Genomic DNA, 20,992 nt, shown 5'->3' on the forward strand with positions numbered 1-20,992 from the left:
AGGCCGGCGGATCTCTGTGAGTTCGAGACCAGCCTGGTCTACAGAGCTAGTTCCAGGACAGGCTCCAAAGCCACAGAGAAACCCTGTCTCGAAAAACCAAAAAAAAAAAAACCTGAAATAAATATAAAACAAGATTTGCCAAAACCTAGCATGAGCATAGCACTGACTTACACAGAAGTTTATCAAATACTTTATGAGCATAAACTTTGAAAAGAATCTGTTCTTATAGAGATGGTGTTAAAAAACATTGAACAGCTTGACAGAGGTGGCTCACACTTTTAATCCCAGCACTGGGGAGGCAGAGGCAGGTGAATCTCTGTGAATTCAAGGCCAGCCTGGTCTACAAAGTGAGTTCCAAGATAGTTGGGATTATGTAGAGAGACCCTGACTTAAAAGCAATTTGGGATAGCCAAGAAAATTGAATGAAAATAAGGACACGACCACTCCTAGTTATGGTTGAGGAGAAGGTTTTGTTGTAGATATGAGGGAGAGCTCAACCAGGGGCATCTGGAAGGTCTGGAAGGGTCCAGACTGAACAGGGCCATGAGAAGGGACAAACATAGGACCTGTTTACATATAGGAAACTACTGGAAGCCAGGCACGGTAAAAAAAAAAAAAAAAAAGAAAGAAAGAAATGCCTGTAATTACATCACTAGGAGGCTTGGCAAGAGTATCCCTAAGTTTAAGGCTGTCTTGGGCTATGTAGTGAGATGCTGTCCCAAAACAAAACCAGAAGAGAGGGGAGGGCTGGAGAGATGGCTCAGAGGTTAAGAGCATTGCCTGTTCTTCCAAAGGTCCTGAGTTCAATTCCCAGCAACCACATGGTGGCTCACAACCATCTGTAATGAGGTCTGGTGCCCTCTTCTGGCCTGCAGGCATACACACAGACAGAATATTGTATACATAATAAACAAATAAATAAATATTTAAAAAAAAAAAGACACTTGGGAGGCAGAGGCAGGCGGATCTCTGTGAGTTCGAGACCAGCCTGGTCTACAAGAGCTAGTTCCAGGACAGGCTCCAAAAAACCACAGAGAAACCCTGTCTCGAAAAACCAAAAAAAAAAAAAAATGAGAGAGGGGAGCAAGGGAGAGAATGAGAGAACGAAGCTGGCAAGATGGCTTAGTGGGTAAGAGTCCTGCAAGCTTGAAGACCTGAGTTAAGAGTCCAGGCATTAGACTGAAGGAGGACATTGAGTGTCTTCCTCTTTCATGCCACAGCAACTCTAATTTCCCATAGTGTTTGGCAGCCTCTTGTGATGGTCCTCACACAGGCTTCAGGAGTGGGACAACATGATAGCCCTAATCCTGGGGTCTGAGGCTCTTGAACTAGCTCCCTGGAATTCTTGTGACTAATGCCGCCCCCGCCCCTCCCCGCTTTCTTTCAGGTCCTCTTGAATACTGAACACGCACTCCATTGTTAATTTCCAGCCCCTTCTTCACTTTCTTTTTTTTTTTTTTTTTTTTTTTTTGATTTTTCGAGACAGGGTTTCTCTGTGGTTTTGGTGCCTGTCCCGGAACTAGCTCTTTTAGACCAGGCTGGTCTCGAACTCACAGAGATCCGCCTGCCTCTGCCTCCCGAGTGCTGGGATTAAAGGCGTGCGCCACCAACGCCCGGCTCCTTCTTCACTTTCTTGATAATCCTATGTACAAAACTTTAAATCTTGCTAAACTTCAGTGCGCTCTTAAATGGTCTTTTTTTTTTTAATATTTATTTATTATGTATACAATATTCTGTCTGTGTGTATGTCTGCAGGCCAGAAGAGGGCACCAGACCTCATTACAGATGGTTGTGAGCCACCATGTGGTTGCTCGGAATTGAACTCAGGACCTTTGGAAGAGCAGGCGATGCTCTTAACCACTGAGCTATCTCTCCAGCCCTCTTAAATGGTCTTAATACCCTAGTGGAAAACTAATAGTCCATAGAGCTGTCTATTTTTGGACTCTTAGTTTTATTCATTGAGGTATACACATCCTCTATACCAGTACTGTATAATTTTATTAGCTTTATAAATGTTCATTTTTATTAATCCACACATTTTTATTTTATTATTATTTTTTAAATGATTTTTACTGTGTCACTGAGGTTGGCCTCAAACTTCCAATCCTAGGCTCCAAGGAATCCTCCTGCCTCAGCTTATCAAATAGCTGGATTTATAGGTGCATGCTGCTTTATCTGGGTCATTTTTATTATTCCAAATATGCTTGTGATTTTAGTACTGTATACAGTAATCAGTACTTTGTGTTCTCCTTTTTGCTTTTCTTAGCTCATCAACTCCTTTGTGGATCACTCAAATAGTCAGCACTGTTACCATTTAAAGTAGTTAAGAAGTGTTTGTCCAGGGGCTAGAGAGATGGCTCAGCGGTTAAGAGCACTGACAGCTCTTCCAGAGGACCTGGGTTCAATTCTCAGCACCCACATGGCAGCTCACAGCTGTCTATAACAGTTCCAGGGGATCCTTTGCCTTCATACAGACATACCTGAAAGCAAAACACCAATGTACATAAAATAGTAACTAAAAAAGAAGTGTTTGTCCTACCGCCTAACTGCTGTGGTTGGCTTATTGCTTCATCTGTTGGTTTTTTTTTTTTTGGTTTTCGAGACAGGGTTTCTCTGTAGCTTTGGAGCCTGTCCTGGAACTAGCTCTTGTAGACCAGGCTGGCCTCGAACTCCCAGAGATCCACTTGCCTCTGCCTCCCGAGTGCTGGGATTAAAGGCGTGCGCCACCACCGCCCGGCTCATCTGTTGGTTTTTAATATACGACAAAGCCTGGCCCCATATTATGAGATCTGTACACAAACTCCTTAGCTATAATTCCCCCCCTGGATGTCAGGGAGTGTTAGTGACTGCTTTGGGCTGCTCCGTCTCCCTTAGACAGACCCTTCCTGACAGATGTGGACAGAAGGCCTGCTAAGAAAAGCTCAGGAGCCTTGCAACAGTGCTATATGTTTTGTGGTAAATTGCAACCATTTTCTCTCACTCTTTTTTTTGTTTGTTTGTTTGGAAGGGTTTTTATGTTTGGTTGGGTTTTCTGTGTAGCCTGGAGTGTCCTAGAACTCACTATATGGACCATGCTGGCCTTAAACTCAGAAATCTGCCTGCTTCTGACCTCTGAGTGCTAAAATTTAAAGCCTTGAGCCACCACCACCTGACTTGTAAGGATTTTTGTTGTTTTCTGAGACAGTATCTTTTGTAGCCAGGCTGGGTCAGACTGACTGTGTAGCTGATGATGAACTGACCCTCCTGCCTCCATCCCTCAGTGATGAGATTACAGACTTGTGCCACCATGACTAGCTTTTTGTCATTTGGAAGTAGAAGCCCAGGATAGCCTAGAACTTGTATTAAACCTCTTATTTTGGGGGCTGGAGAGATGGCTCAGAGGTTAAGAGCATTGCCTACTCTTCCAAAGGTCCTGAGTTCAATTCCAGCAACCACATGGTGTAATGGGGTCTGGTGCCCTCTTCTGGCCCGCAGGCATACACACAGACAGAATATTGTATACATAATAAAAAAAAAAAAAAACCTCTTATTTTGTATTTCCAAGTGCTGGGATACGCACATGAACACCTTGTCCTGAGATCCATTACTGACTGAGAGAACTTGTCTTTTGAATCTCTCGGGCTGCCAGCAATTTCTACATCTAGTCTGCCCTGTGTTTACAGAGGAACTCCCAGGCGATCTAGACCCTGTTGAAAGAACCTGGTGACCTCAGTGCTAATAGAAATAGCCTTCGCTTCCCACCCTTGCCAAGTCCTAGCATGGCTTACAGGCTTCCACATGACTGGGACAGCAAGGGAATAAAGAAAAGACAAACTCACTAACAAAAAAGCTTGGATTGGATGCACTGAACTGTCTAATGGAGAAGTCTCAGCATCCAGAAAATTAAGCATTTTTACTATACCCTGTTGAACAAGGAGGGCAGGGTTATTGCGTGCAGCTAAATAAAGAGGCAGGTTTAGCTAATTTTGACAGGAGCAATCTCTGTAGGGGAGGGGTCTTCAGGCAGTAAACATGGAGGACAGGGAGCTATGGTGGGCATTTTCTGCATACACTGTCAACATTCCCACAGGGACCAAGAGGGAAGGAATTGCCATTTCCTTGAGCGTAGTTCAGGGAAGACTTTCCTATTTTCCCATAGCTGTGCCCATGTTAAACAATACACATTCATTTAAGACTTCATTCACTCAGGGCTTCCTCAGCCCTGCTCCCTGCCCCACCCCCGGATTTCCTTACTGTCATTACTGAACACTCTTTCCCTTTTGAGCAACAGAAAGAATGTGCATCTCAGTAATTTTCCTATGGACAGTTTTGAGTTCCTTTTTACTTTCTGAAAAAGTTGGCATTCCTTTTTAGGTTCTGTGCCCATTTCAGTAAAGTTGTTGGTGCATAACTATTTGTAACAGAGCTGTTTGTGCCTATTGGAAGCTAGCATGGACTATACAAGGTGAAATTAAATCCTACAGATGAGGTAGGCAAGGGTCATGTAAATTTCAAATCCTGAGCCGGGCGGTGGTGGCGCATGCCTTTAATCCCAGCACTTGGGAGGCAGAGGCAGGCAGATCTCTGTGAGTTCAAGACCAGCCTGGTCTACAAGAGCTAGTTCCAGGACAGGCTCCAAAACCACAGAGAAACCCTGTCTCGAAAAAAAAAAAAAAAATTTCAAATCCTGGCTACTTGGGAGACTGAGGCAGAAGGATCACAAGTTCAAGGCCTGCTTGGGTACCTTAGCAAAAGGAAACTAAGAAGAACTGAAGATGCAACTGAATGGTAGAACACTTACCTAGCATATATAATAAGCTCATGACTCAATCCCCAGCACCATGTTTACAAGAAAAGTCAGGGCTGGAGAGATGGCTCAGCTGTTAAGAGTACTGCTGTTCTTCCAAGGACCCAGGTTTAGTTCCCAGCACCCACATGATGGCTCACAATTATCTTTAACTCCAATTCCAGAGGATCTGGTGCCCTCTTCTGACCTCTGGGGCACCAGGCTTGCACAGACATACAAGCATACCCATACACATAAAAGTTAAAGATTATGTGGAGATCCAGTGATGATTGAGGCTTGAAAGTACATGGTTTCAGATTTATTTCTTGTGAGTGTGCTTGTGCTTGTGTACTGCCAGAGGTCAGCCTTGGAGTGTTCCTCAGACACTTCCACTTTGGTTTTATGAGACAGGGCCTCTCATTGATTTAGACCCCACAGATTAGGCTGGGATCCACTTGTGTCTGCCTGACAAACACTGGGACTGTAAGCAGTGCAGGGGTACACCTAGTTTTTTTTTTTGTACATGGGTTCTGGGGATCAAGCTCACGTCATCATGCTTTCAAGGCAAGGACTTTATTGATAGAGCCATCTCCCCAGCCTTAATATTTCTTGTCCTGGATGAACAATATTGGTTTTTTTTTTTTCAGTGCTGGGAATTGAAAAAGGGTCCATGCATGCATGCTAGGTAAGCACTGAGCTACATTTAATTTTTTCTTTCTTTTAATTTTGTTTGTTGGCTTATATTGTTTGCGTGTGTTTTGTTTTGAAACAGGGTCTCACTATGTAGCCTTCACTTGCCTGGAGCTTGCTATGTAGAGCAGGCTGGACTTGGACTCAGCAGTCTGCACAGCCTTCTAAAAACAGGGATTAAAGGCATGTGCTACCATGCCTAGCTTTACATTTAGCTTATTTATGTTATTTATTTATTCATTTGGTTTTTTTTTTTTTTTATGAAACAGGGTTTCTTTGTCTATCCCTGGCTGTCCTGAAACTCTCTATATAGACCAGGCTAGCCTTGAACTCAGTAATCCGACTGCCTCTGCCTTCCAAGTGCTAGGATTAAAGACATGCACCACCACAGCCTAGCCTATTGATTGTATTTTATATATGCCTTGTATGTATGTCTGTGTACTATTTACATGCCTAGTGCCCACAGAGGTCAGAAAAGGGTACCAAATCTCATGGAACAAGAGGCAAGGATAGCTGCTATCTTGGATTTTCTGAACAGAACTTCGGTCCCCTGCAAGAACAGCAAGTGCTTTTTAACTTCTGAGCCATCTCTCAAGCCCTGGCTTCATTATATACAACTTCCGAGAAAGCATGTACAAAGTTCTAATTTCCCAATATAACTCTGTCCTAACTGGGTTAGTGTGCTAGTGTAGTGAATAGTTTTTTCTTTTTCTTTTTTTGGTTTCTCGAAACAGGGTTTCTGTAGCTTTGGCGCCTATCCTGGAACTAGCAACTAGCTCTTGTAGACCAGGCTGGCCTCAAACTCACAGAGATCCGCCCGTTTCTGTCTCCTGAGTGCTGAGATTAAAGTTATGCTCCACCACCGCCTGGCCAGTGAATATTTCTAAGAAACCCCGAGTCGTGACCTAATATCACACTTCATATACAGTTCTTTTTAAGAATCACAGCAGGCCGGGCAGAGAAACAGGGTTTCTCTGTAGCTTTGGAGCCTGTCCTGGAACTTCACTCTGTTCTGCTGGCTTCTGCCTCCTGAGTGCTGGGATTAAAGGTATGTACCACCATTTAGCAGGAGTTTTTAAAACATGCAAAAAGGAAGAGATTAGTACATTGAACTGCCAGGTACTTATCAGTCAGCTTGTGAGACCAGAGACACACGGCCAGTCATATTCCTTCTGTGCCTCTACTCATCCCCTCTTCACCGTTCATTCCAAAGCGGATTTCAGGATATTCATCAAGGTTTTGTTTTCTACTTGCTCTTTTATTTATTTACTTATTTATTTATTTGGTTTTTCGAGACAGGGTTTCTCTCTAGGAGCCTGTCCTAGAACTAGCTCTTGTAGACCAGGATGGCCTTGAACTCACAGAGGTCCGCCTGTCTCTGCTTGTTGGGATTAAAGGCATGCGCCACCACCGCCTGGCTTTTCTACTTGTTCTTGATGTTGTTTCCCTTGGATGGGAAGAGTGTGCTTAATTTTTATTGCTGTTGGAGGTTTTATTATACCTAACGTTGTTCTCTTTCTGTGTATGTGTGTATGGGGGTGCATGTGCTCCTTTGCACACGTGTGTGTGTGTGTGTGTGTGACATACTGTGCATGCTAGGCAAGTGCTCTGTCATTGAGCTAATTGTAGAAACAGTATTTTCTGGCCTTACATTCTATTATTTTGTTGTTTGGGAGTGGGGAAGTTAAGATAAGATCTTGCTATGTAGTCTTTGCTGGTCTGAAATTTGATACGTAGACCAAGCTGACCTTGACTCAGAGATCTGCCTGCTTCTGTCTTCTGATCGCTTAAAGGCATGTACTAACATGCTTGGCTTTTATTTTTAAAAGTGTGTGTGTGTGCGCGTGCATGAGTTTGTGTGCACCACGTGCATATAGGTACTTGTGGAGGCCACAAGAGGCTGCTGAATCCCCTGTAGGCAGAGTTATAGCTGTTTGTAAGCCATCTGACATGGGTGCTAGAAACCAAATTCAGGTCCTCTGGAAGAACAGCAAGTGCTTTTAGCCATCAAGTCATTTCTTCAGGCCTCAAGTTACTTTTTTTTTGTCTGTCCCACTTGAGTCACATGAACCTACTACATACCACTTTGTCCCAAATGCTTGACCTCTGCTTGCCAATTCTTCCATGTTTTCACTGTACCACAAGAGGTTCAGGATTGGAACAGTTTATGTGGTGCTGGGGACTAAACACAGGGCCTCATGCTTCCTAACAAGTGTTCTGTGAGTTGAGCTACATTCCCAACCCCTTAGTAAACTGCTGACAAATGGATGGATGAACTCTGTTGTGCAACACTCTTGAAGGGGAGATGTGAGCAAATGTTTTCTCCTGATTGTGAAGTGGTGACAGAGCAAAGTAAAGGGACCACCAGAGTCCAACCTGGCAAACCAGTGAGTTTATTTTTAATCAACAAAAACTCACAGTGCATCGGTAGCAGCTGGAACTATGGAGCTTATAAACAACAGGCAGCTGGTCTGGTCAGAGCTGTCTCTCTCCAGTTCTTATTGCTTATGTATCTTGGGGACAACCAGGCCTAGTTAATCTGGTCAGTTTCAGGAACTTGCTGAAACATTTGTGCTTACTTTCTGAGTTTTAATGAGTTTGCTTTCGAGATGGAATATTTATCTCCACCACCACCACCGAGAACATATAGCATCTTCACATTTTCCCTCCAAGATGCAGTGTTTTATCCAAGGAAATTACTATACAACATCCATATGACTTTTCAGTCTCCTAGCCCGTGTGTTTTGCCTAGCTGAAGAATATCATTCCACCCTTGTGGCTCCCCTTTCTGGTCTTTTCTGGTCAGATGCATTCAAGCACTCCTGATGGCAGAGGACTGGAACCAGAGGCAAATTCTGGGAAGAGAAAATAGAGCATTATGGTGAAATACTCTAGCCAGTTCAGACAGGTTGGAGGAGGAAGAGGACAGTTTGATGTAAAGAAAATGGAAATGTAGCCTCCTGTATAAGGATCAGGGATGGTGGCTTCACGCCTCAAGTGGGTCCCCTGGTCTGAAGTACTGTACAAGCAGAATTCCAACCACACGAGTCCACCATTGATTCAGCATTTGTGAAGATCAGACTTCACATTGAGAGCAGAGATGGGCTCCCTCTGCATCTAAGAGAAGGCAGCCTGAGGTCAGGCATAGTCACAACAGGCAGCCAGAGCTGTCAAAGTCTTGTTTGGGTTCCTATACACAGAGTGTGATGGTGAGTGAAAGTGGAGTGGCTCAGAGTTTGCCATCCTGCATTGGATGCATGATCCCAGCCCTCAATCCTTAAACCCATTAACTATTCTGAACCTCGGGTGGGTTCTGCTGGGGCTACCTTCTTCAGTCCTAAGTACAAAGCAGAAGTCCCCACACCTGCCACAGCCCAGATCACGTATTTCTTAGTTGTTCAGACCTACTGGCTTGTCTTTCCACAAGACACAGCTCCCCAGAAAGTGAGCTAGAGCAGAATTATGCTCCCCAGTTTCCAGCCCATTTGGGGCTCCAGAAAGAGGGTTATATATGGTAAGATGCTAAGGGTAGAACCTCTCCTCTCCAATCCCAAGCCCTAAGCACCAGAATGATTCCACTTAGAGTGGAACAAAGACAATAGGCTTTGGGGGCAGTGGGTGGCTCAGCAGGTAACGGTTCTTGCCAATAAGGCTGATGACGTGTGACACCAAAGCTCACATGGTGGAAGGAAAGAATTGATCCTGCATGCACACAAAAATAAATTTTAGAATGTGGAAGGTAGTAGCAGTCAGCATCAAATTAATAAAACAGAAAGGAAATAGACGAGTCTCTCTTCAGGACACGAGTAAACGACTTTCTTGGTGTACAAGGAAGGGGCTGTAACTACCACTGGGCTTACTCAGGGAGATGACTATTAATAATAAACATTTGAGAGCTAGAGGGAAGACTCAGTGGTCAAGAGTGCTGGCTGCTCTTGGGGAGGACCTAGGTTCAATTCCCAACACCCACATGGCAGTTCACAACCATCTGTAACTCCAGTCTTAGTGGATCCAGTGCCTTCTGGTCTCTGCAGGACCCAGACATGTATACAAAAAAACGATATACATAAAATTTTAAAAGTTGTTTTAAACATAAGAAAGAAATGTTTGAAATAGCTGACAGGACGCTCAATGGGAAAGGTACCTTCTGATAGGTTTGATGAGCTGAGTTCAACTCCAGGACCCACATGTGGGGATGTGGGAGGAAGGAGCCAATTCCCATCTGTAAATTGCTGCTGACCGCCACACATGCACCATGATATACACATACTAAATAAAATGTAAAGATTTTTAATTAATCCCATTTATGATTTCAAAACTGTAAACTAGGAGTACACAGGAACCTTTTCAACGTGAAACACTTTAACTAACATTATAGTTAGATTATAAGTTTTCTCACCACCAAGATAAGGAACAAGGTTAGGTTTTGCTCTCCTGCTCCTTTTTACACCATGTGGGAATGCATAGTAAGTGCAATATAGCAAAAGAAATAAAAGACACAAAGCTTGGAATAATCTACTCATTTCTAGAAAATCCAAAGAACTGACAGAAAAACTGTTACTGATAAGCCATTGTAGAGAAACTACAGGATATAAGGTTAATACACGAAACTCAGTTGCTTCCCTATACACCAGCAGCAAACCAATAGAAAATGAAGCATAAGACACAGATTTAACAAAACACCTACAAATCTCTTCAATGAACAAAATCAGAAAACTAAAGGGGAGACCTTCCATGTTTGTGAATAGGAAGACACAATGTTGCCAAGATATTAGTCTTCCCCAACCTGACCTGTAGATTGAGAATCATCCCAAAGTCCCAGTGAGTTGTTTTGTGGATATAGACAAACTAATCCTAAAGTTTACCTGGAGGGAGAAAAAAAGACTCAATTTGTCAAACCAGCGTTGAAATAAGGGAGTACATCTGGAGGACTGACATTTTCTGATCTTCAGACTCAAAATGAGGGGAGTGGCAAGACCTGGTAGGCAGCAGCATGACCTGGGTTCCATGCCTAGGACCGTGTGCTGGAAAGAAACGGTCGAGAGCCAGCTGGAAGCTGTCCTCTGACTTCCCGTCTGCAGGCACACGTGCACACAAATGATAACAAGTGAGACAGCCTCTTACTGGTGAGAGGACAGGCGATACCTCATGGAATAGACAAATAGATGAGTGCAAGAATAGGACCCACATGCCGGGCGGTGGTGGCGCACGCCTTTAATCCCAGCACTCGGGAGGCAGAGGCAGGCGGATCTCTGAGTTCGAGGCCAGCCTGGTCTACAAGAGCTAGTTCCAGGACAGGCTCCAAAACCACAGAGAAACACTGTCTCGAAAAACAAAACAAACAAACAAACAAACAAACAAAAAGAATAGGACCCACAAATAGCTAGACTGATCACTTTGTTGCCAAGACCAGTCCTGAACTCCTGAGCTCAACTGATTCTCCTGAGCCAGTCAGCCTTAGGCCTCCCAAGTAGCTGGGACTGCAGGTATGCTGCCATTATTCCCAGTGGAACAAAGACAACACAGTGGAGAAAAGATAGTTTTTCTATGCAATGATGGCAGAACAACTACACAGCTACATGAAAAAGAAATTTGACACATACATTATACCTTAACAAAAATTAACTTACTATCATAGAATAAAATATGTAAAACTAAACTTGAAACTCCATGGGAGAAAGGGTGTCTAGATGGAGGGTCAGTGAAATGGCTCAGCAAATAAAGGCAATTTTGCTAAGATTGACAACCTGAATTGAGTATCTGGTCCAAATTGTAGACGGAGAGAGCCAGTTCCAGCAATAGTGCTCTAATATTCACATGTGTGCTGTGACACATACATGCACACACACTGCTGCGGGAGGACCTTCCGCTCCTTCAGCCAATAGTCACTGAAGTACGAGCCCATTGGCTGAAGGAACACACACGATTACATGGTTTTTTAAAAGTCTAGATGACTTGGAGTATAGTGATTACTTGTAGAGACACCATGCCATGGTGATCAGTTCCAGCTAAGAGTCACTTCGAAGCCAAGTTCAGAGCTGATCCAGGTTGTATAACTAGACAGAGACAGAAAAGCAAGGGGGAGAATGCCAAAAACATGACGCATGAAGGAAACCATTGATAAGAATTGATAAGATGGACTTAATGAAAATTACAAAAGTTTATGCTCTGGGAAATACAGTATCAAGAGAACGAGAGGATGAGCCAACACACTGGAAGAAAATATTTGCACGAGACACAGTTGACTAAGGACCGTTATGCAGAATATACCCAGAACTTTGTTTGGTTTCCCAGACAGGGTTTCTCTGTGTAGCCCTGCTGTCCTGGAACTCACAGACACTGCCTGCCTCTGCCTCACAAGTGCTGGGATTAAAGGCCACTACTACCTGGTTTAGAACTTTTTTTTTTTTTTTTAATAAGATCACCTCACTATATAACCCAGACTGTCCTGAAACTTTTTCTTTAAAAAAAAAAAAAAAAAAAAAAAGTTTTTGCCAGGAAGTAGTGGCACATGCTTCTAATTCCAGCACTCAGGAGGCAGAGGCAGGTGTTCAAGGCCAGCCTGGGCTACAGAGCAAGTTCTAGGACAGCTAAGGCAACACAGAGAAAACCTATCTCAAAATACCAAAAACAAAACAAAATTTGTTTTAGATTTATTTATTTAGGATTTTTGGAGCCAGAGTCTCACTATTATACCCTGACTTGCCTGCAGCTCACTATACAGACCAGGTTGACCTCAAACTCACAGAGATCCACTTGCCTCTACCTCTTGAGGGCTAGGATTAAAGGCATGCACCACTGTGCCTGGCCCTAGGTTTAGCTGTTTTTTTTTTTTTTAATTTTTAAAAAAATTTTATATGTATAAGTACTTTGTCAGCAGATATATGTGTATTCCATTCATGTGCCTGGTGTCCACAGGTCAGAAGAGGGCTTCAGAGATTCCCTGGGAACTGGAGTTAGTGATGGTTGTGACCCAGCATGTCCTCTGTAAGAGCAACAAATGTTCTGAACCACTGAGCCCTCTCTCCAGCCCTTGCCTTAGAACTTGGAATTCTCTCTCGTCCCTTTAAAGCTAGATTACATACAGTTATGTGCTGGCACAGGCCACCTAAACTACTTGTGACACTAATTTTTAATTCTGTCTTTGATGAGACAGGATCTATGCAACTCGGACTGGTTGTGAACTCACAAAAACCCTCTTACCTTAGTCTCCTACAAGCCAGGTTTAGAGTAAGGACCACTAAACCTAGCATATTTTATTGAGGAAAGTGCTATACAGCACTGAGCTATATACTCTTAAAACTTAACAATAACCCATTTTAAAAATAAGCTAAAAATAAGGCTGGAGAGATGGCTCAGTGGTTGAGAGCACTATTTGCTCTTCCAGAGAACCCAGCACCCACATGGCAGCTCACAAGTATCTGTAACTCCAAGATCTAACACCCTCACACAAACACAAAATAAAATAAAAATAAATTATTTAAAAAATAAGCAGACACTGGGCGGTGGTGGCACACACCTTTAATCCCAGCACTCGGGAGGCAGAGGCAGGTGGATCTCTGAGTTTGAGGCCAGCCTGGTCTACAAGAGCTAGTTCCGGGACAGGCTCCAAAGAAAGCAACACAAAGAAACCCTGTCTTGAAAAACAAAACAACAAAAGCAGACACCAAACTGCTGAGCCTTAGTGTCAGAGCACTCACCTCAAATTCAGAGGCCCTGGTTTCCATCTTTAGCGCTCAACTTTAATCAGGAGGTAAAGGCAGGGGATCTCTGTGAATTCAGAATCAGCCTTGTCTACATGTAATGAGACCCTGGCTCAAATAACAAACAACAACAAAAAGTTGTGTGTGTGTGTCTATGTGTGTGTTTGTAGTAGAGGAAGGATCTGGAATTTGGAGCCACCTTAAACTGCATATGAGTTCAAGACTAGGCTGGCCTAAATGGTACCACATCTCAAAAAAAAAAAAAAAAAAAGGAGGGGGGGCTGTGCAGATGGCTCAGTGGGCAAAGTGTTTGTTACATAAAAAATGAGACTCTTGAGTTTGGATCCCTAACACATAGAAGTCAAGCACAGTGGCACAGGCCTGCAGCCCCAGTACTGGAACTCACTGACCAGGATGCTAGCTGGTGCAGCCAAATTGCCAAATCGGTGAGCTCCAGATTCAGTGAATCCCTGTCTTAAAAAAGAAAAATGTGGGGCTGGAGAGATGGCTCAGTGGTTGGGAGCATTGCCTGCTCTTCCAAAGGTCCTGAGTTCAATTCCCAGCAACCACATGGTGGCTCACAACCATCTATAATGAGGTCTAGTGCCCTCTTCTGGCCTGCAGACATACACACAAGCATAATAAATAAACATAATAAATAAATAAATAAATATTAAAAAAAAAAGAAAAAGAAAAATGTGAGGAAGAGACCCGATATCAACCTCTGACTTCTACATGTACACACATAAACGCACCCACCCACAAGAAAAAAGAAGGAAAAGGAAAACTCAACATGTTCCTACCATATGACTCAGCATGCATGTTTCTTGGTATTTATACAAAGTAGTTGAAAGCATATGTCCGCCCACCTAGCTACACATGGATGCTTATGGCAGCTTTATTCAAATTTGCCCAAACTAATAGTGCCAAGCTGAGGACCAAGTCTTTAACACACAGGCAGGATTTTTAAGGACATTCTATGACATCTACCTTCCACGAGTCACCCAGGAAGGGGATCTTGAGATAAGCATTTCAACATGAATATTAGTGCTGGGATTATAGCTTGATGGCAGAACCTTTACTTAGCATTAACAAGCCCCTGCATACATACACATACAGAATGAATATTTTCATTATTTTTAACGATTGATTTTATAATCATATATGGGTGTTTTGCCCACATGTATGTCTGTGTACCACATATGTGCCTGATCTCCATGGAGGTCAGAAGGGGGCATCAGATAGACTGGAACTAGAGTTAGATAGCTACCATGTGGGTGTTGAGAATTGACTGTGGGTCCTCTGGAAGAACAGCCAATGCTCTTCACCACTGAGCCACCTCTCCAGCCCAAAGGTGAATCATCTTATGTCTGTAAACATTTTAAATGAGTCTTATATAACAGAGACTCGGTTCTGAGAAGTTTTAAATTCTGTGTTGTTTGTGATACCCGTAGTCAAACCCGGGTTTTATTCTTGACTTTATACCAAGTGCTCTTACTACTGTGCCAACATCCCAAGTTCCTGTTTGGTATACATCAAACCACCAAACGGGAAAGAAGGGTTTGACTTGTTACAACTGAAAAGTGCTTTGTATTGATTCTGGGTGAGGCATGCAAGTAAGCCAAGTGCAATTATAATTTCTGTCCAGTCTTTTCTGTGTATCCTTTTTTTTTTTTTTTTTTAACATTGTTCAGGCCTTATAACAGAAGCAATGTTGTTTTCTTATAGCTGATTTTTTTATAGCTTTAAAAAATTTATATGTTTTAGGGAATTTTTATGATTTAACTTTATTTTATGTGTACCGGTGTAAAGGTGTAAGATCCCCTGGAACTGATTTACAGACAGTTGTGAGCTGCCATGTGGGTACTGGGAATTGAACCTGCGTCCTCTGGAAGAACAGTTAATGCTCTTTACCTGCTGAGTCATCTCTACAGCTCTAACTTTAAACATTTTTTAAAGAGCCAGTCATTGGTGACGCACACCTTTACTATCAGCACTCAGGAGGCAGAGGCAGGAGAATCTCTGTTGAGTTCGAAGCCAGCCTGGTCTACATAGTGAGTTCCAAGACAGTCAGGGCTGTTACACAGAGAAACCCTGTCTTGAAAGACAAAAAAAAAAACAAAAAAAAAAAAACAAAAAACAAAACACCAAACAAATGAGTTACTCTGTTTTAAAGTTTCCACCAGTGGGATTCTTAGGTCAAGGGAGGTAAATATTTAGAAGATTCTTGACAAGTGTGTGATTTTGTTGTTACTTGTTTTTAAGATAATGTCTTATGCAGCCCAGGCTAGGCTCATATTCGCTATAAAGCTGAAGATGACTCTGAACTTCTGACCCCCCTGCCTCCACAAGTGCTGCTATTGCAAGAGTACATCACACCCAGTGTTATGTGGTGCTGGAACCCAGTGTGGGGCTTCGTGCATGTTAGGCCAGCATTCTAACCACTGAGCTGTATCCCTAGCCCATTCCTTTTTTTCTTTAAAGGGGGAGGTGCCTTCTACAAAAGGACAGGAGGAGTAGAATCCCTGAAGGTCAGAGTAGGCCCAGAAGGAAGACAAAAACAGGGAAAGCAGCCACCAGGGGGCAGCTGGGGACCAGACCAGCCAGCAAAGTGTTCTCTGTGGCAGGCAGGAATCATGGAAAGCCTAAAGCAGTATGTGTATCTGTGCTGACTAGGGGTGTTACCCTTGAGCGGTGTCCACATCTGAACATAACACTGATTTTTTTTTTTCGAGACAGAGTTTCTCTGTAGCTTTGGTGCCTGTCCTGGAACTAGCCCTTGTAGACCAGGTTAGCCTCAAACTCATAGAGATCCGCCTGCCTCTGCCTCTTGAGTGCTGGGATTAAAGGCGTGCGCCACCACTACCTGGCCCACTGATTTAGAAGAGAATGAAGCATAGGGCCTGGTGTCCAGGTCTGAGCTGATGCTGGGGGAGTAAGGGCTCATCTTTAAAGAAAGGGAAATCCATTAAAGAGAGAAAATAAAGAAAAAGAGCTCCCAAGACTCCTTGTCAGGGTTAGAGCTGACTCTTCTTATCATGTAGGATGGACCAGTGTATTCTAGTTTCAGTTATTAGTGAGAAAAATTAGCTCAATGTGTATTGGGGGGGTAAGAGGGCAGAGTATATTACACAAGGGACAAGGATGACCTATTTGGAGTTCCCAGTCCCCGTTTATAGCTTAAAATATTTAAGATGTTCTCAAACCCTAGGGTGGGATGAATCCTGGGAAGGAGTCCCAAGTAGTGGAATGTCTACCCATCCTGGGCTTCCATCTCTCCCTTGCATCCCAGCTGGGCCTTTGCCCCGGCTTTGCAAAGAGGCTCTGAGGTGAGGACTATTAGTGAACTGCTTGGAGTTGAGAGGCCGAGTTACACTGTTATCCTGGCATGTAGCTTCAGGAAGCGCTCGTGCAGACTGACCCCTTTGGCCTGGTAACTGGCCACCTTTTTCTAGAAGCTCCTCTGTAATCTGACAAGGCCCTTTCTCCCATGGGATGAAGGGATTTGTACTTTGATGTCAGTTGGTATTTGTACTTCAGGGCAGTTTGTCCCACTGAGCCCCTCTGCTCCTGTCCACCCCACATAGGTCTTAAGCATACTCTAGGGACCTTCTCTAATGCCATGACTTTCTCAGACCTGACTTTTGGCCTCTCAGCTTCTGCCAGCACATTAGAGCACTTGTTTCCCCCATCCCTGTCGTTCCTCTTGTAAAGACATTTATTTATGCATGTCTCTTGCATAACTACATGCTCTCTCTCTCTCTCTCTCTCTCTCTCTCTCTTACACACACACACACACACACACACACACACACTCCTAGGGCAAGAATTAAGTCTTTCTCAGCACATGGTAGCCATTCAGAAAGGATAGCTGTTGAATGGATTAGTGACTGTGAAGGGTCAGGTACTATTCTAGGTAACTGAGATGAGTTATGTTTTTAATTTAAAATTTTTATGTATGGGTCTTCTTCCTGCTTGTATCTGTGCACCACATGTGTGCCTGGTGCCTGAGACAGTCAGAAAAGGACACTGCATCCCCAGGAACTGGTGATGAGCCACCATGTGGCTCTGGGAATCAAACATAAGTCCTTTGGAAGAGCACTGGGTACTCTTTTTTTTTTTTTTTTTTTTGGTTTTTCGAGACAGGGTTTCTCCGTGGCTTTGGAGCCTGTCATGGAGCTAGCTCTGTAGACCAGGCTGGTCTCGAACTCAGAGTTCCGCCTGCCTCTACCTCCTGAGTGCTGGGATTAAAGGCGTGTGCCACCACCGCCCGGCTTTATTTATTTATTTATTATGTATACAACATTCTGCTTCCATTTATGTATGCCAGAAGAGGGCGCCAGATCTCATTACAGATGGTCGTGAGCCACCATGTGGTTGCTGGGAATTGAACTCAGGACCTCTGGAAGAGCAGCCAGTGCTCCTATCCACTGAGCCATCTCTCCAGCACCACACTGGGTACTCTTTTTTTTTTTTTTTTTTTTTTTTTTGGTTTTTTTGAGACAGGGTTTCTCTGTGGTTTTGGAGCCTGTCCTGGAACTAGCTCTTGTAGACCAGGCTGGTCTCGAACTCACAGAGATCCGCCTGCCTCTGCCTCCCAAGTGCTGGGATTAAAGGCGTGCGCCACCACCGCCCGGCCAACACACTGGGTACTCTTAACCACTGAGCCATCTTTCAAGCCCTCAAGATGAGTTATCTTTACATCCCATTTTCAAAGAAACTTGGTCTTATATGGGGAAATAGTCATAAAAAATGTTGTAGGATAGCTTGGCGGTGATGGCACACGCCTTTAATCCCAGGACTTGGGCGGCAGAGGCAGGTGGATCTCCGTGAGTTCAATGCCAACCTGGTCTACAAAGAGTTTCAGGACAGCCAGGACTATTAACACAGAAAAACCGTTTCAAAAAGCAAAACAAAACAGAAAAACAATGAAGGGACTGAGGATATAATATGGTAGTAGAGTATGTGTCTAGCATAATCATTAGTTTGAGCCTTAGCATCACAAGCGGATAAAGGGCAGTGCAGGAGTAGAAACGGTGCAGAACAGGGAAGTGCAAAGAAGTGACGCCCTGGGCTCCAGAGTCAGGGTTGAGAACTGAGCCCTAACCTTGCCCTCATAGCCACAGACATGTACATTAGCACTGACTGGACTTTTCTGAACCTTAGGACAGAGTGCTCACACAGCAGGCGGCACAGCTGTAGACTCTGAAGTTCCTGAGGCAGATAAAGAGATAGAATTTTACAGGCACTAGGCGGTGGTGGCGCACACCTTTAATCCCAGCACTCAGAAGGCAGATGCAGGAGGATCTCCCTGAGTTTGAGGCCAGCCTGGTCTACAGAGTGAGTTCCAGGACAGGCAGGGCTGCACAGAGAAACCCTGTCTCAAAAACAAACAAACAAAAAACCCACAAAACAACAACAACAAAGAACCATAGGCAAAGGAAGCAGCATACACAAGCTAATAGTTTACCACCATCCTAAGCAAAGCTGTGAAGTTAAAGGGCTGCCAGGGCTTTAATCCCAGTACTCCAGTACATAGGCAGTACAGACCAGTGGAAGCTACTTGGTGAAATAATCTCAAAAAAGCCAAAACAAACAAAACCCCCTAAAGGTCTAGTGAGAAGCCTCAGGTGCTTCCTGCACAAATCTTAGTTGGATTGTGGAAGATCAGACTCTCAAGGGTTGTTCTCTGGGATGGGCATGGTGCTGCTACCCTTTTTTTAAAATGTGCATTGATGTTTTGCCTTCATGTATGTGTTTCTGAGTGTGCCAGATGCCCTGGTTACTTGAGTTACAGTTATGATCTGCCATTTGGGTACTGGGAATTGAACCCAGGTCCTCTGGAAGAGCAGTCAATGCTCTTAACTGCTGAGCCATCTTTTCAGCCTCTTGTGCCACCACCTTTAATCTCCATATTGAAGATGCAGCAAGCATCTCCATTCAAGGCCAGTCTAGTCTACAGAGCTACACAGAGAGACCCTGTCTCAAAAAAAAAAAAACAAAAAACAAAACAAAAAACAGGGTAGAAAGTGATTTGGGTAGGCAGCCTTGGTAATGAGCACATTGGACCCCCTTGTGTGTGCCCCCGTAGAGCAGCCTTACTAGAGGATATAGCAGTATACTGCCTGGATCAGTGAATTGATAGCAGACCATGGAATCCCAAGCTTTGGGTTTCAAGTAAGTCTTACTCATGAACCTTGAGCCTGCTAGCAGGAGGCCAAACCCTGGTTCTGAATAAAAACCAGAGACCCTAAACAGGATTAGATCCAGCAGAGCAGAAGCTGAACTTGCAATAAAATGGCAGCTGGGGACCCAAATGCAGTCCAACCACAGAATAACTTATTTAGTTATAACACCCAAGTGCTTTACTTTTTAAAACATTTTTGTAAACACAGCCCAAGCTGGCCTTGAACTCCCTAAGTGGCTGGGCTGGCCTTAAACTCCTGACCTTCCAAGCACTGGACTTTTAAGCATGTGCTACTACACCTCTGCAGTTTTATATAGTCAAAAATAAATAAATATATTTTGGATTAATCTGTTTCCTGTGAGCAGTCTGTGACATACTGTCTCACACTCCTGCTACCGACTTTTCTTCAACATGGTACACCATCAAATTGTAAGCCAGGCTAAACACTCCCTTCCTAACGGCAAAAATGCTTACCTGTTGGTGCCCCGCAGGAATAGTAGTCAGTCCTGCTCTTGTTCACTCTCTCCATTACACTGAAGGCGTCTGATCAAAGATGGTTGAGATAAATTGAAAGGAAGTTTTTTTGTTTGTTTTTCTAACTAGACCCAGGTCTCTCTGAAAGTGGTAGTGTAGGGGTCTGAACTAGGTTGGCTGTTCATGGGATAATCATGAACCATGGCATAGTGATGGTTACCTGAGAAGGGACAGTGCTTAGGAGAGCAGCAAGAGTTAAAGAAGGCTGTGGAAAGTGGAAGATGCAGACAAGCAGATTAAGATGGGATGGGACATGCTGTGGGCAGAGCTAAGAGGACAGGCTAGGGGTAACTTGGGGCTCTAAGTCTGTGTGGAAGCTCCAGTTGGCCAGGGCAGTTGGGGTAAAGAAAGACCAGTCCCCATGGGAGACTGGGTGCACTGCTGGTCTCCCTGGATTGCCTACTGCTATGTGGTGCAAGCTCTTTACTGCCTGAGTGGATATGAATCATACATGGACAGTTCAGGCAGGTGCTTGGCACCCCTCATGTGTCATTATTATTAATGATGATTGCATTTATTTGGAACAGGGTATGACAGGAAAAATGCCATAAAGGCCTGACATAGTAAAAAAAAAGAAAGAGAGACCAACAAGTGGGGACTTGTCCTTGGGGAATACCAAGTAGGAAGCAAGGATGACATGGGAAATCCAAAGGTAAGTTAGATGTAGTTATTTTGTGGGGATGGAGGCACTCTAGACTGCTAAGAGAAGGATCAGGAAGCCTGTTCTCACAGGAGTCGGCTCTTGTACCCAACTCCTAGTAATATTCTTAAGCTTTACCATAGCCCTCCCAGTTATTCCTGTCCTGCCCACTTTAAAAGCAAAGAGGCAAAGGCTTGGAGAGCTGCCAGAATTGTAAAAAGTATCTCACAGCTGTATTCTGGAACTGCCACAGCCCACCTTGCTAGGTATCCAGGATCAAATTGTCCATAGCAATGTTCACTAGGATCCTTTGTGGCATGGGATCTCCCTGACCTTCACAGGCTAATCTGCCATAGGAGCTGAGTACAGGGCCTCTCTCTCGGTCTCCGCCTGTTCATGGCCCAGACCTTCCAGCAGTAGTTGAGCTAGCACTATGGTATGCCTGTGGACAGATCTACCCTTTACTTTAGTAA

This window comes from Chionomys nivalis, chromosome 6, assembly GCF_950005125.1.
Source record: "Chionomys nivalis chromosome 6, mChiNiv1.1, whole genome shotgun sequence".
NCBI classification, from domain to species: domain Eukaryota; kingdom Metazoa; phylum Chordata; class Mammalia; order Rodentia; family Cricetidae; genus Chionomys; species Chionomys nivalis.